The sequence below is a fragment of the Terrapene carolina genome, unplaced genomic scaffold (assembly GCF_002925995.2).
Source record: "Terrapene carolina triunguis isolate 2854851 unplaced genomic scaffold, T_m_triunguis-2.0 Scaffold236, whole genome shotgun sequence".
Taxonomy (NCBI): domain Eukaryota; kingdom Metazoa; phylum Chordata; order Testudines; family Emydidae; genus Terrapene; species Terrapene triunguis.
This window is the reverse complement of record NW_020664587.1, coordinates 13883196-13898326: the sequence shown is the minus strand read 5'-3', so window position 1 is coordinate 13898326 and position 15131 is coordinate 13883196.

Genomic DNA, 15131 nt, shown 5'->3' with positions numbered 1-15131 from the left:
AGCGTCTGTCTGCTCTGCAGTGACATTTCATACATTAGCTTGAAGATCCCGAGCAAAATTCTACCCCAGACCTCAGTCCATTTAGCTGCATCCCTTCTCCCCCACACACAGCCTCTTGCCATGCTGCCTGCTTAACTATATCTCAAAAACCTCTAGCAACAAGTAACTATATCCGGAGCAGAGGCTGGGATGAACAAACTAGGGAAGCAGAGCTATCCTCAATTCCCTTCACTGTCACATGTTCCACCTCCTTGTGTGGAGTTCTCCTTTGCCATGTTGGTAATGCCCTTTGTTGCAAACTGACAAGCTCTGAGGTCCCTGGCTATGGCTTCTGGTAGGCGGGATGTTAATAGCAGACGGGCAGATTGCTGAGCTGCTGCTGTTAGCATCAATCTTCATTCTTTGCACCTCCCCTCCAATTTTCTAACTCTTCTGCCCCCAAATCTTCTGACAAACATGTTCATCACACAGCAGTGGGGATGGGGGGGTGGAGGAGCAAACCGCTCAATGGAACCTACATTTGGAGTGTCGATCTTTGTCTCCCTCTAGTGGCTGCTCCACATAAGAGGTTAAAAGTCTGCTACCGCCGCCAGCTAACAGAGTTACTCCTTTAGCTAAAGTGGCAGTTCCCGAGTTTGCACCCCACCATGGCATTGAGGGCAGTCAGCACCCTCAAGATTGGACAGCTGATGAGTGGCAACTCTGCCCACAGAGGAGTAAGATACTTTCCTCTCTGCAGCTGCAGAATCAGGTGGGTGTGAGTTGTCGTCCACCCTGCGTGTTCGCCTTTGCAGGAGGTTTGGCATTTGGCCCCTTCCTTTGAGGAGATTTCAAGGGTAAGAGCATTGTTCCTCCTTTCCCCCACAAATGTCATCAGACTCTTCTCTCAGCTGTTGGTTCTGGTCAGCAGGCACTAACTGGGGCTGGAGGCCGGTGATGGCAGCTGTTGGAGGGATGCTCGCGATTCCGGCCATTTGTCACAGTTAGCTCCCTGGTAAAGGATATTGGAATCAAATGAGAATCTATGAACTTCTGCAGGGAAATCACTGGGAGAGAGTTCATCGGCCACAACCACTCAAACGACCTCATTCCAACAGAAACCTTTCTGCAAAGAGCAAACAGACAGTGCGGGAGTCTGTGTCACTCTCTGGGGGCCGGAGCCTGAATGCTCTGTATTTGGTTTCTAAGCCTGGCTGTCACTCTAAAGTCAAGTTAGGCATGTGCCTACCTGACTTCCTGAAGGGGGATCTTAGCACTTGTCATCCAGTAGCTAGCAAAACCCGGCCATACTCCTGGAAGGTTGGCTGCTGTCATTTTTTGGTTGTTCAACTTGAGACATCCTGGCCTGTTCTGTGAGGTGCTGCATGAGAAAGTGAAGTCAATGGGAGCTGCAGGAGCCCAGCACTCTCTGAAAATCAGATTCTATCTGGGCACCCTAAATACAGCAAAGCACTTAAGCATGTGCTTGGAAGAGGTGCTTAAGGGCCAGAGAACTCAGCATCAAGCCCATGGTAAGCACTTGTTGGTTTAGTGACAGGCCCAAGGCCATATGAATCAGTGTCAGAGCTGGGACTAATAGGCTCCTATTCCTATTCTCACGCCTCGTTTTTCCAACCCTCTTGAATATTTTGCATGTGGATTCTTGTGTGCCAATGATCTCCAGTCACCGTTGAAAGCGTTGGTGATAGAGTGTCCTGACCACTGGCCCTCCCTTCTCCCACTAACGCAGTTTCCAAGGCTGTGCAGGAGCTGCTGTTGAGGAAATGGATGTAGTAGCTACTGGATTGCCCTTTGAGACCAGGTGCATCTCTAACGCTTTCTCTCTATAGCCAGACATGCGGCCAGAACGTCACCAAGTTTATTCACCTGGATCCTACGGCCACCTGTGCGCCCCTTAGCAGGGAAAGCAGGTTTTGCAGCCGACTGTGAGGAAGATTCTGAACTGTTCTAGAACAGCCATAAAAAGATGAATAATGTAACAACTCCTCAACCCCTCATCCTGCCCCAGGGCACTTCCTGCAAATGGAATCTTTCATCTCAGTGCTAGTGTCTTTTAAAATAAATAAGAGGCTGACATCTCTTAGCTCGCTTCCCTTATTGAAGTTTCTTACGTAGCACATATTTTTTCCCCCTTTTTCTCTTCATTTCTTTTCGCTGACATGTTAATTTGTGCTTGGTGTTTAAGAATAAAAGGCAGCTCCCCACATTCATTTCACAGAGAAGGGAAAACTCCAGCAAAAAGATTTATACCTTCTGAGGTTTCTGAATATTTATATATAAAACACTCCCCCCCCATCTGCTTTTCTTTTTTTATCACCAAAATGTTTTCCCAAAGGGAAGATACATCACAACAAGAGACCAAATCTTCTTTCCAGTCCCCCTCTTTGAATTGGATGGAACAAAGTAGCAGATTCCATTTCTCCAGGCATACACAGCCCTGCACCCCAGCTATGCCAAGCCCTCAATGCTGTTGGCATTTTAATTCTTCAGGAGGGGCATGGTGAGAGTTTGCTAATACTTCACCGACCCATCACACCTCCCATATGAGGCGTGCAAAATCCTTTCAATATAGTAGGTTTAGCTTCGCAGTTCCCCTAATTTATAGATAAGGAAAATGAGGTACAGTAATATTAAGGATCTTGCTATAGGGTGTAGCAGAGCCAGGAATAGAACTCAGGAATTCGGGAGGCCCAGGCCTGTGCTTAGCTAATCCTTCCTTTTCAAAGAGGAGGAATGGGAGTCTATTAGAAGAGGGCCATAGTCAAGTTGTAAGGTCATGACTGCTGATGTCAAAACTGACTTTCTTGTTTTAAATCATCCACCAGGTGACCAGCTGCCTTGGTCAAGAGCTCATGTCGGTTTCTCCAGGGAGTGGGGGGAAGATGGTTTGTTTACGCTCTGCATTTCACCTGCGTTTCTGCTGCAGAGTCATAAACCTGAGGCTGGCTGCAGCAAGGGGAGCTTTCTGCTAATTCCCTCTTCTGTGTCTTCCTTTTGACAGCAAGTGCCGGAGCTTGATTTTTCTGGCAACTGCCCTGAGCCGAGAACAATAAATAACTTGTGAATTGATGCTGAGGAGGTGGAAAGGAGCCACCACAAAACCATATGCGCACGCCGCACCTCGAAATGGTGAAGGGATGACTTGATAGGCAGAAAACCCACAACTGCCAGCTGATGTATTGATCTCGCCCCGACGTACAATGGCTCCTCAGCTAGTCAGGATAGCATAATAAATCAGGTAACAGCCACCCCCACTTCTTGACATTTGTGTGCCAGGCTCTGCTTCAGAAATCATAAAAATACAGTACAGAAATAGGTGTGCTCATTGGCAACAAACTTCCATGTCCACTCGGACAACGTAATGAGAATTTTTCCCTGGAGTTCATCCAAATTAGGTGAGCATCATCACTGTATTAACTAATCACAATTGAATGTACAAAATTAGGTTATATCACTCCAGTTCCAATTGGGCAAAATCCTATTTCTTTTTCTGGTTCTCCTTGGAAAGTTATATATTTATATACCCACACGCACGCGTGATATGCTTATGCCACTAAGGTTGCTTAATGAGTTGCTGCAATGGATTTGCATAGCAGGGAGGCCTGAAAACTCCATTGAGATGCGTTGGATCAGCTGCTGTAGAGGCATCAGGATATTTCACAGCAATTGAAACCGATTTGTCCATCAAGGTCGGCATCAGAAGTGGCCTAAACTTCAATACTTCAGAGGCAGATGATCCGCACCCCAGTGCAGCTGGCCAGTTGCACAAGGTTCTATAGGTCGGAGCTGTGAAGGGATTGAGCATGCCCAGTACAGAAGGAATCGTCAGAGACTTGAAACGCCAAATTCTAAGAAGTAGAGGTGGGTGGGAACTGGTTTTCCTGTCCCATGAACATTTTCCCATCCCAAACTGGGATGAAAAAGTTTGAAATCTCAACAATTTTTGCAAACTGAAAATCCCTCGCCCCCACCCAAAAATGTTCAGTTTCGGTCAATTGAAACATTTTGTTTTTATAATTTTTAAAAATTTCATGTAAATTTTGATCACTTTTAATTTTTTTTACTGGAATCAGCTTAAATTTAAAACTGAAATGTAATTTCATTTTGAACTGGAAAAACCCAACGTTTTTCATCCTGAAAATGTTGAAACAGAACATTTCAGTCATTTGGAAATAATCTTTTTCTAAAAAAAAATTGAGTCACAAAAAGTTTGTGGAAATGGGCCCTTTCCTATTAATACTTTTATTTTGGATTAAACAGCATTTCTGATGAAAAGAAAAAATGCATCATCAGATAATTCCTGACCAGCTGTACTAAAAAAGCCACTATTGAGCATAGGTGAATTGTGATTTCAGAGGCTGTGATAACATGGCCAAAATTGGACATAGATCCTCGCCATCCCAGCAAGCTTCCCTCCTCTCACCTCCGATGTTCAACTTCTTGTGCCAAAGCAAGAAGGTGCTAGAGCTTCTCAATGAAACAATTGTGAGATTTTTTTTTAACCTGGAAAGAACATATTTTCCCCTAATCATTTCCTTGGAAATGGATGAACTGTTTTAGCTGAAACTTGCCAGAATAATTCAGACTGAGGCAGATGCTTGGAGTGGAAAATTTCAGCGTGAATACTTAAAATTTGACAAAATTATAAGCAACTGAAAATGGGGTCTTATAATGGTATCAGACACCAGCTCTGCCTGTAATATACATATGTAGTTGGTTAATAGATAAGGTGCCAGTCGATCGCACTCAAAAACAGGTAGCATTGCTCCTAAGCTATATAGGACCAATAAAACCCTTCCTTTAGCAGCTTCGTACATGTAGCTCTTAACAGTGGCGATTCCTACCTGACCTGAGGCGATGGCCTGAAGCATGAGGTTTGATGGCTCCACTCCGAATAATTTGGGTTCAAGAGCTCAAGAGGTGTGGTTACTCCAGATTTACACCAGTATAACTGAGAGCAGGGATTTGGTGACGTGGGCCAGGTTTGTGGGCTATTGCACTGGGATTATAACCTTCATCCATTGAAATCAATGGAGTTATTGAAAATGTAGGCCCCGATCCTGCAATCAGATCTGCCATGATGGTGTGCGCTTCATCACGGACTTTGCTAGGATTCTGTGCAGGCACAAGAGCCTATATAGTTACATCTTTGGTGCCACCCTTTATATATACACTGATGAGCGGATCCAGTCTTAGCCAGTAACAATAAAATAGTAAGACAAGAGTAGTCAAGCTTGATTGCTTAATTAATAAAGTGGCCCTTATTATTTAAGAATAGTGCATAACAAGGAGAGATATACAGTACTCAATACTCATGGAACCGAAGCTTGCAGCCAATGACACAAATGACAGTCTGGTCCCAGTCTGGTCAAATTTCTCTTCTTTTTTATTGTCTGCACTACAGGCAATCTATAACTTCCCTTTTGTCAGACACATGACAATTACACATATCCCTTTTTGTCTGGTACATGTTGCAAATTTCCAAGCACGTGTTCAAATATCCAAACTTTCCATACTAGAGCGGTTCATGCAGTTTGCTGTTAGAACACTGGTTCTGATAAACAGGATATTATGCTAAAGATTAAGCAACTAAACTGTCCAGTCTTACTTGCTAAGTTGTTCCATTCTTAATAAAGGTTACACAATTTATTATTATTATTACAAATTAATCTTAAAACGTGCTAGGGTTTTGGTTCCCTTGACAAGAGGCCTTTATTTAGCAATAGGTCCTTTGGCTTAATGGTCAACGTTATCAATTGGAAGGGGTTCTACGGTAGGAGCTGGGGTTTGGAATCAGCTGGAAAGTGGTTGTCTGTCTGTCTGTCTGTCTGTCTCTCTCTCTCTCTCTCTCTCTCTCTTCTGGGTTTTGACCAGAAATTCCATCCTGGACCTGAGAAACTTTCATCAAAACTGATACATTTCTACAAGAAAATTTCAGTTTCAATGAACTGGTGTTTTCCTATGAAAAATTGTTTCACTGAAAAATTCCCAACCCGCTTTAGTTATAAACACCTAGATAAACAGATGAGTGGGAAAGTGGGAGTTATCTAGCAATTACAATAGGGCTGGAAGGCAGGTCTCCTGGGTTCTCTTCCCAGTGCTGCTACTGCTCTAGGGTGAATTTTGAATGAGTCTCTTGACTTCTCCATTCTTTAGTAAACAGGGGGTGACAAGGGCTTGTTGCATGTTTGTTACACACCATGTTTGAAAGCTGCTGCATAAGTGTGGAGCCTCGTTCATGATGATCTTTGCTGTGACAACATTTTCAGTTTAGCTGAACCCATTCTAGTCATATGAATTTGGACAGGCCCTGGGAAGATAGGAGGAGACCAGAAAGTGTCTCCTTTGGGTCTTACTTCCTTGCTTTGATGTGTTCGGATTCACCTACATGGTCCATTGGCCTTTGGTTGCTTTTCTCCACAGGATGCTGCAATCTCAGTGCTAATGGATGTTGAGCCCTCAGTTTCTGGTTGCTGGGATTAGCCATTATTCAGTCATTAACCTGTAGGGCAACCTCAAATCAATTGTTTCTGTTGCTCATTATCCTACATAACAACCTCCACCCACATGGAGTTCTGTGCTGCTTGACAGTGGGAGTTTACCCTACAGCCCTAGTTGAAAACAATTGCCCCACAAACACAACCAAGCTAGTCATTAAAGGAGATTAGGTTTTTTATCGGCAAACCCTTTTCTCGGCTCTCTGTGCCAGGCAAAGCCATCCTGTGCAGTTCTCTCCAGTTTATGTCACAGTGGCTTTGGTTTAAAATCCAAGGCTTAATGGGCTCTCTGGAGCTATCTGGGCATAAATCTAAGCCATTTCAAACAATTCATCATTATTAATATATTTTGTTGCAGAACATAACGAGAGGAGCTGTGTGCCTCCCTGGCATGTGAATCTGCATAATGAAATTCACTTTTTATCTTAAGTTTCATCGTCTAGTTTGTCTGTCTACATTCTTCAGAGAGGTGGTATTTTGCTTTGGTAGAAAGCATAGCCCAGTGGTTAAGGTGCCAACCTGGGACTTGGAACACTTGGATTTAATTCACTGCTGTGCCACAGATTTCCTGTGTGACCTTGGGCAAGTCACCTAGCCTTTCTGGGGCCTCAGTTCTCCATCTGTAAAATGGGGATAAATAATATTCCTTCCCTACTGCACAGGAGTGATGTGAGGTTACTGACGGGGTCTTCACCTGTTTGGACAGAGGTAATTTGACTCAGGGCCTCTTATTATTTATATTACAGTGCTCCTAGAGAATCCAGCAGTGACCAGAGCCCCACTGTACTAAGTGCTGTGCATTCACAGAGTCCGTGCTCCAAAGAGCTTATTATCTAAATAGAGAGACAAGGTGGGTGAGGTTATATCTTTTATTGGACCAACTTCTGATGTCCTGGGACCAACACTGCTATAACAAGACACTAATCTAAATAGACAAGACACACAAAGTGTAGGAGGTAAAAGAGTACCAGAGGGGGGAATTGATCTATCCACGGTCATACAGCAGGTCACTTGCAGAACTGGGAATAGAACAACCCGTCTCCTGAGGCCAGTGCTCTAGGCATTAGACGACACTGCCTTTCTTCTGTTGCAAAGCCACCTGGGAAGGAGGTGGTGACGGTGAACGTAGATTCCAGGGTGATAGGCTGCTTAGAAACATTTAAAACACAGAGACGGTAAATGGAGGAGATGGAGTGTTGGCTGCCGCAGGCTTCACAAATTCAATCTCAACAGAAGATAGACATTTTTAACTGTGAGGGCAATTAACCATTGGAAAGCTTGGCTTCTCTCTCACAGCTATTGGACTTGAAGCAGGAATTACTTCAGGGAAGTCCTGTGGCCTGTGATATGCAGGAGGACAGACTGGATGATCCCAGTGGTCTCTTCTACAAATCTGAAACTGCCCTCCTAGCACCATGGACAGAGCTTAGTGCAACTAATAGCTCCCAGTGAAGAAGGACATGAAGGGGGAACGGTGTGGAGAGAAGACTTGTCTCTGAACTATGTTGTGGTCTCTCCCGAATCACGTCTCTTTAGACCATGGGCCTGTGCCAGGTTAAGGAGTGGGACAGCAGGTGGGGGTGGGTGAGTGAAGGGCCGTATCAGGGTTCCTTGGCAAATCCAAGGGATGCTGCAGATCAGAACAGGTGCCTTGACAGAGCTGTGTCCAGGGCGCAGGACCTGAATCGCAGAGCTGCTCCAGGGACTGTAGTCATGTGCATTGGTAGGGCTATGCAAGTCCAGCTCACACATCACCTCGGCTTCATCCAGTCCCTCATTTTCACCACCACTAACAGACAGGGCCGGCACAACCCATTAGGCGACCTAGGCGGTTGCCTAGGGCACTAACATTTGGGGGGCGGTGACCGCGGCGGCCGGATCTTCGGCCGCCCCAGTCGTCAGCGGTATTTCAGGGGCCGGACCTTCTGCCGCCTCTGTCGGGGGCGGGACCTTCCGCCGCCTCTGTCGGGGGCTGCATTTCGGGGGCGGGACCTTCCGCCACCTAGGGCGGCAAAAAAGCTGGCGGCGCTCCTGCTAACAGATTTAATGCAACGTCAAGAAAATACCTTCTTATGGATGCTTCCCAGGACACGGCCAATAAAGGAAATGGAGAAAGGCTCAGGAGGGAGCTTTTACATGGCACATGCAATTAGAGTTCCAACAGAAGGGGCTCTTGACGGATCCCGGTGCAGACCACAAGGCTAAAGGGAAGCAGTTTCAAACACTTCTTCCAGCTCTTTGAAGGCCTCCATGAATTATTCGAGGCAGAAACTGAACCTAGTCTTTCAGCACTTCACAGGGTTCAATATCAAAGGTGACAAGATGATGGGGAGCAGCATTCGGGATTTGTGTGTCTCTCGTGCTGCGATGTGGCTTGCTTATTCCCACTTAGATTCAATCTTATTCAAACCTACAGAGGCTGTTCTGCTCAGCTAACTCCTTGGGGGTGGTAGGTGAGGATGCTGATCGATGTGGACTATGGGGAAATCAAATGTAGACTTCCTTTAGGAAGTCAGTGCTGTATCGTATATATTAGTGGACCCCTCTCATTGTATTGCGATATCTGGATTGGAGCTGTAGTATGTTGGGTTTTCCCCTCTCAGTTCCAAGACAAAAAAGATTAATAAAAATATAGATAATGGGCCAGATTCTCCGCTCAGCTACGCCAGCTTAAATCTGGAGTAACTGTTAAAATTGATGGAGTTAGTCTGGATTTGAACTGCTGCAAATGAGAGCAGAATTTGGGCCTATGGAGTATAAATTTTCTCTCTTCTATACTATGCTGACCTATCCCCGCTGAGCATCTGGACCAAGGAATCTGAACTCCCCTTTCAGTCCCTAGGAGTGGTGCCTCCAGATCAGAGGTTGAGATGCCTCTGCAAGGGGCAGTCTGGCAACGCTTGCCTTGCCACTCCCCATGTGTAACGTGTGTGCAGAGAGGCAAAGAACTTCGTTCTCCAAGGGTGCCACTCTTCTCCAGCAATCAATTTTGTTCTAAAAGAAAAATAAGAAATGCTTGCACCCTCCCATGGGATTGGAAAGAAGAGAGTTGATGGAGAACAGAAATTACCATCTGAGCCATCTTAGACTGGCAAATTCCAATTTTGTCATTGTGGCAAACATTAAACAACTTCGGTGCAATATTCAGAGGAAAGTGCAGAGCGGAATGATCCGCTGGGCCAATGGTTGGACTGGACACTCAAACAAAGAAGAAAAGACTACCGCAGAAACCTCAGACTTTGAGCCAAATGGGACCTGCTGCCCCAAAGCAGGAGCATGGGGCAATGAGAAGAAGAAATGCTGGATAAAGGAGCCCTTCAGAAAATGCATCATGAAGAACAAGATACATCCTTCTCTGGAATATGTGTTTTGGGCTCCACTGGCAGCAGAAATCGTAGCACTTCCCAAGGAGATGGCACAGATGCTGGATATTGGACAGCTAAGGAATCCTAAGAAGAATAGCAAGCACAAGGGGAGCCTGAGCTATATTGAGACCTCTGCCCTACTCTAATAAGGCTCAGACTCTGCTCCCAGGGGTACAATGAAATGCTGAGTCAGTGTATTTCCTGGGTGGTGCTGGCCCATAGGGAGAAGATGGTTTCAGTTGCTTTGGGCTGACATAATACTCCCCCAGTCGTGGATTTTCTGCGTCCTGCAGATGAATAGCCAGGGGTTGATGATAGCATGAGCCAGAGTAAAGCCAGAATGAGTAATGGCTCCCAGACTATTGGGGGCTTATCTGAACCAAATCACTGCTGAATGCCAGGAGGTCTTGGCCATGCTCCCCTGGCCCGTATGATAGCTCATTCCAAGAAAGCACCAAAGTCTGGATGGGACATGAAGCTGCCCAGCCACCGTGGAGCCCCATGCAGGGATCACTGCTGGTTTCTACCAGTGAGTATCTCCTTCCCTGGGGATGCTGGGAGCCAGGCTGAATCAGCCCTGTTGCTTGTAAGCATAGCAATGGGTATTACATTAGAAGGAGGGTGGGGGAAATCAGAGGGCAGCCTTGGCTATAGTACTGACTTCTTCCCAGTAGTGTAATTTCAAATTAAGCTAGTAACACTCCAGCTGGTGGCAAGAAGGCAGTTTTCCTGAACTCATTTGACTCCCCTCCTGCCGTGTACTAATCCTGTGCTGTGTAAATCCAATCCAGCCCTCGCAATGCAGCTCTAAAGACTTTAATAGTCTCCTGTAGGGTAGATTTCTCGCCCACCACTGCTGAGGGCTCTTTCCTCTTCGTGGGAATCTTGGAGGTGACAAACTAATCAAAGTGTCCTCGATGGTTGAGAAAAGGGGCTCTTCTGCCCTCAGAGGCTGGCAGTGGGCGGACTGGGGCTGTCAATGGCTTTGCAGGGTGGAAGCGGATGCAGGTCATGGTGGGCAGTCAAGAATCTCTGGCTGTATCATACTCCCTGGCTTGTGAAGCTCAGATGCAGAGTGGAGGTGACATTTACAAGGTTCATGGAGTGGGTGGAGGAGACAATACCAGACCCTGTATGGCACCTTTCCTCTGAAGATCTCAAAGTGCTCTACCAAGGATGGTAAGTCTCAATTTTCCCATTGCGCAGAATGTGGGAAACTGAGTCACAAAGAGCTTAAGACTCCAATCCCGCAAAGCACTTAAGCATATGCTTGACTTTCAGGAGGTACGTTGTCCCACTGACTTTGAGGAGGTTGCTCATGTGCCCAGAGTTAAGCACGCCCTTGTGTACTTCTCTGGATTGGGACCTAAGGCCAGATCCTCAAAGATATTTAGGTACCTAACTCCCGCTGAAATCAATGGAAAGTCTGGGCCTAAATGACGTATCAAAGGGAAGGTCTCAAGAATCTAAATCTCTTGTTATGTAGTGACAGGGTCACCCCATCTCTCCCCAGGTTGAATATAAACATAGCGAGAGGCAGTGCCCGCCCAGAGGAGTTAACATTTTAAATAGCCAAGAGAGACAAAGGAAGGAAGGACCATGACTCCCGTTTTACACGTGTGGAACTGAGGCACAGAGAGATGAACTGACTTGGGAAGCCAGGGTCACACAAGGAGCCTGCGGCAGAGCCGGGGTGGAATGCCGGTCTTCTGGGCTCTAGTCCAGGTCCGTAACCACAAGGGCCTCCTACCAAGTGAGGTTTCCGGGTTGTCTCAGCATTGTTCCTGGGGGGATTTCCTGCTTGTCTGGTGGAGGTTTTGTGGAATGAGAGCAAACGTCTGCACAAGGGTGAGGAGAGAGACTCACTCTAGAGCCCCCGCCCTTGCACACCAGTAGCCAACTCTTCCCCACTCGGCTTCATTTCCCACTCAGTCCTTGTTAAATCATTACTGGAGATCAGCTTGCAAGACAGGAGCTCCAATTCCCTGTTTCCATGGGAAACTGACCGGCCTGCAAGCTCCAAACACCAGTGCTGCCAGAGCCACTTCCCAGCCTCCCTGCCACGAGCCAGAAAGGAGCAGAGCTGCCTCCTTCTCTGGCTGACGCTGAGAATTACATGCGTGAGAGCAGGGGCTGGTGCTGCTCTCTGCCAGTGGGGGAAAGGGAAGTGGGAAGGAAGAGGCTTTGATATCCCAGACTGAGTTGCCATGTAGTTCACGTGATGGAGGTAAATTGGTATCAGGACAAGTGAAGGCAGGGGTGACCCTCCTGCTGCTCCTTTAATTACCACTCACTTTGCTGGCTGGCGGATGTCTGAGGCTGCCCTCAAGCATCTCCAGCTTCTGAACACTCCCTGTGTTCCAATTAAGGGTATGTCTACACTACGGGATTAATCCGAATTTAGATAATTCGAATTTGGGAAACAGGTTGTATAAATTCGATTGTGCGCGGCCACACTAAGCACCTTAATTCGGTTTTTAACCACATTAATTCGGTGGTGTGCGGCCACACTGCCCCATTAATTTAAACACAGTAATTCGGTGGTGTGCGGCCACACTAACCCTAATTCGAATTAACAAAATCGATTTAGGCTCTACTCCGCTCGTCGAGGTGGAGTACAGAAATCGATTTTAAGTGCCCTTTAATTCGAATTAACTGGCTCTGTAGTGTGGACGGGTGAAGGGTTAATTCGGATTAACGCAGCTAAATCCGAATTAAAGTCGTAGTGTAGACCAGGCCTAAAATACATTTTTTGCTTGATTTCAAAAACAAACCACCCCCACTCCCACTCCCCACACCAACCCAGCCCGTCTTTGTCCTGTGTAAACTCTGTTGAGAAAAGTAAAAGAGGGCAAAGGTAACTTGCTCACTCCCCTATATGACCCCCCCCCAACCCCAGCAGCTGCCTACCCCCACAATCTTTAATTCACAACTCACAACACCCCTGGAAGGCAGGACAGTGCTGTTATCCCTGCTGTGCCGATGGGGAACTGAGGCGCAGCTGCACAAAGGTATTTAGGTGCCTAATTTCCATTGATTTCACTGGAAGTTAGGAGCCTAAATTCCCTTGTAGATGTGGGACTATGTGACTCACCTGAGGAGTCAGAAGGACTTGAACCCAGATCCCCGAAATCCTAGGCTAGTGCCCTAACCTGTGGGGAGAGCTAGTCCAGCACCTGCTTGCGCTCTCCCCGGCTGTTCCAGTCCCGTCACACCTCTCGCATCCGGCAACACTAATTTCACTAAAAGAAACTTTAAAGGAAAAAAATAAAACCAGGAGGACCAAGCGCTCCTGTCAGCTTTTCAACATCCGCTTTCTTTCGTGTGCTGTTTAAAACAGCAATAACAGTGCTGCTTGGACTTCAGATGCTCCCTTGCTCCATGCGGTTCTGGGATTAATTACCGAACTGATTAACTACCTTTTATGCTTCTTTGCAGCCTTTCTGTGTGAAGCAGCCCCACTGCACTGAAAACAGGAGACTGACTGGGCCAGATGGCTCGTTAATTAGGAGCCACTGACTGGCCTTTCTTAAGGGCAGGGGGGGAGAAACACTCTTTTCTCACTCAGCTCCTTCAAAGGTGCGCTGGGCTGCAAGTTCCTTTTTTACCACAGAATCTGGAGAATAATCATGTTGTCCTGTTTTAGTGCTGCAGGAGCAAACAGCGTCAGGGGAAAGTACCTGACTCTGGGAACAGGGCTGGCTAGTTAATTGGTTTTAGAGAGTGAATTTTAATGCTTGCGAAAGGTGTCAGCTTCACTGGTCCGGAGGCAGATGGTCTGTGTTTATGCACACCACAAGTAGGATGGGCAGAAGAACTGCAAGCGTCTCCCCCGGTGCTAACCCAGCACAGACCTAGAGGGCCAATATCTAGGACACAGGCTGCTTCAGCCCCCAGGGTCCAGTCTATCCTTGGCCTCTGCTGAGCTTGCCAACGAAGGAGCCAGATAGTGCAGTAGCTTTTGTGCCATGAACACCTGTGCGCTAGGAACATCCTAGCTTCATGGCGACAACTTTTCATCACTACTAACCTGAGCCAGGTCTGAATCAGCAGCCTAGAGGTGTCTAGAGTCCATCCCCGGTCACCTGAACCATCCCATTCCCCAGCCGTGTCTCCTTGTTAATACAGTCTATGGCTGGTAGAAAAGCTGTGGGGAAAGTAAAGAAAAAATCTTTCTGCATTTTTCTCCCCAGCATTTTCACTTAAATCAGGTCTGGTCCCTGCGGGGACAGTTAGCCGAACAGGGGCCTATATCTCAGCTAACTAAACCTGGAGCAGGAGAGATTTGTAATGTCAGTCTGGCTCAGCCAGATTTCCAGTTGGGCTGCTTCGGATGAGCCCATCCATATTCCAATCAGGCCCTGTCGTAGCTATTGATAGGCCCTTCACGCAGGCGATTTATCGCCAGTGGATTATCTTCCTGACGTGCCTAGCCGTGCCCGCTGGCGTCTGTGCACAGGAAGCAGGTGGCAGTTAAGCAAAGGCACTTGGTCAGATCTGTTCCCAGTGCAGAGAGGGAAAATGAGGTGAGTGGAATAAGGGGATGAGAGAGAGAGAGAAAGGGAGAATGAGCTGAGAGGAATGTGTAACCCACACTCACGCAGGGTATCACGCTGGCCGCTGCTGCGGGTGGCTAGGCCACCCATAAAACCTGCTACAGCTATAGCGGCTGCTTGTAGCTCAGGCAATAGACTCTCTTGCTTTAGGATTCCTCGGTTTGAGCCCCACGACTGATAACTCCCCAAGGGGCTCGGCCTTACAAAAGCATCTGATATTTTAATTATCATCAGGGTGATGGGCCAGGCTCTTCCTGACAGCAGGTAAGTCCAGTGCCCAGGTGGGTCCCTAGGCCAAGTGGAATGGTGGCTGAATGATGATGGCGGTTACATACCAGGTGGTGAGCGGGAATATAGTGTCACTTGCACTGATATTTCATGAGGTGGAGGAATTCAGGAAAGAGTGGAGGGTAGAGAATGCCATGAAAAGACGCCACCAGGAGGCTAAGATGTCCCAGAGAGTGGCTCTGGTTAAAATTTCCTGTTGGAAAAATTCTTTTTTTCAACAAAAGCCCCCAAGTGCCAACAAAACCAAAAACATTTCCATCAAAGTACTTCGCAGGGCGAGGGCTAAGAATCATTTCCCAGCCAGTGCTGCCAGGAATCGGCTGCTCTTCCTGTTTATTGCACCTTGCTACCACTGCACCCAGCTCATCCCACATCCCCATGGGCCATTGACTGAGACGGCGCTGAGTGTACAGTCATGAGAGATC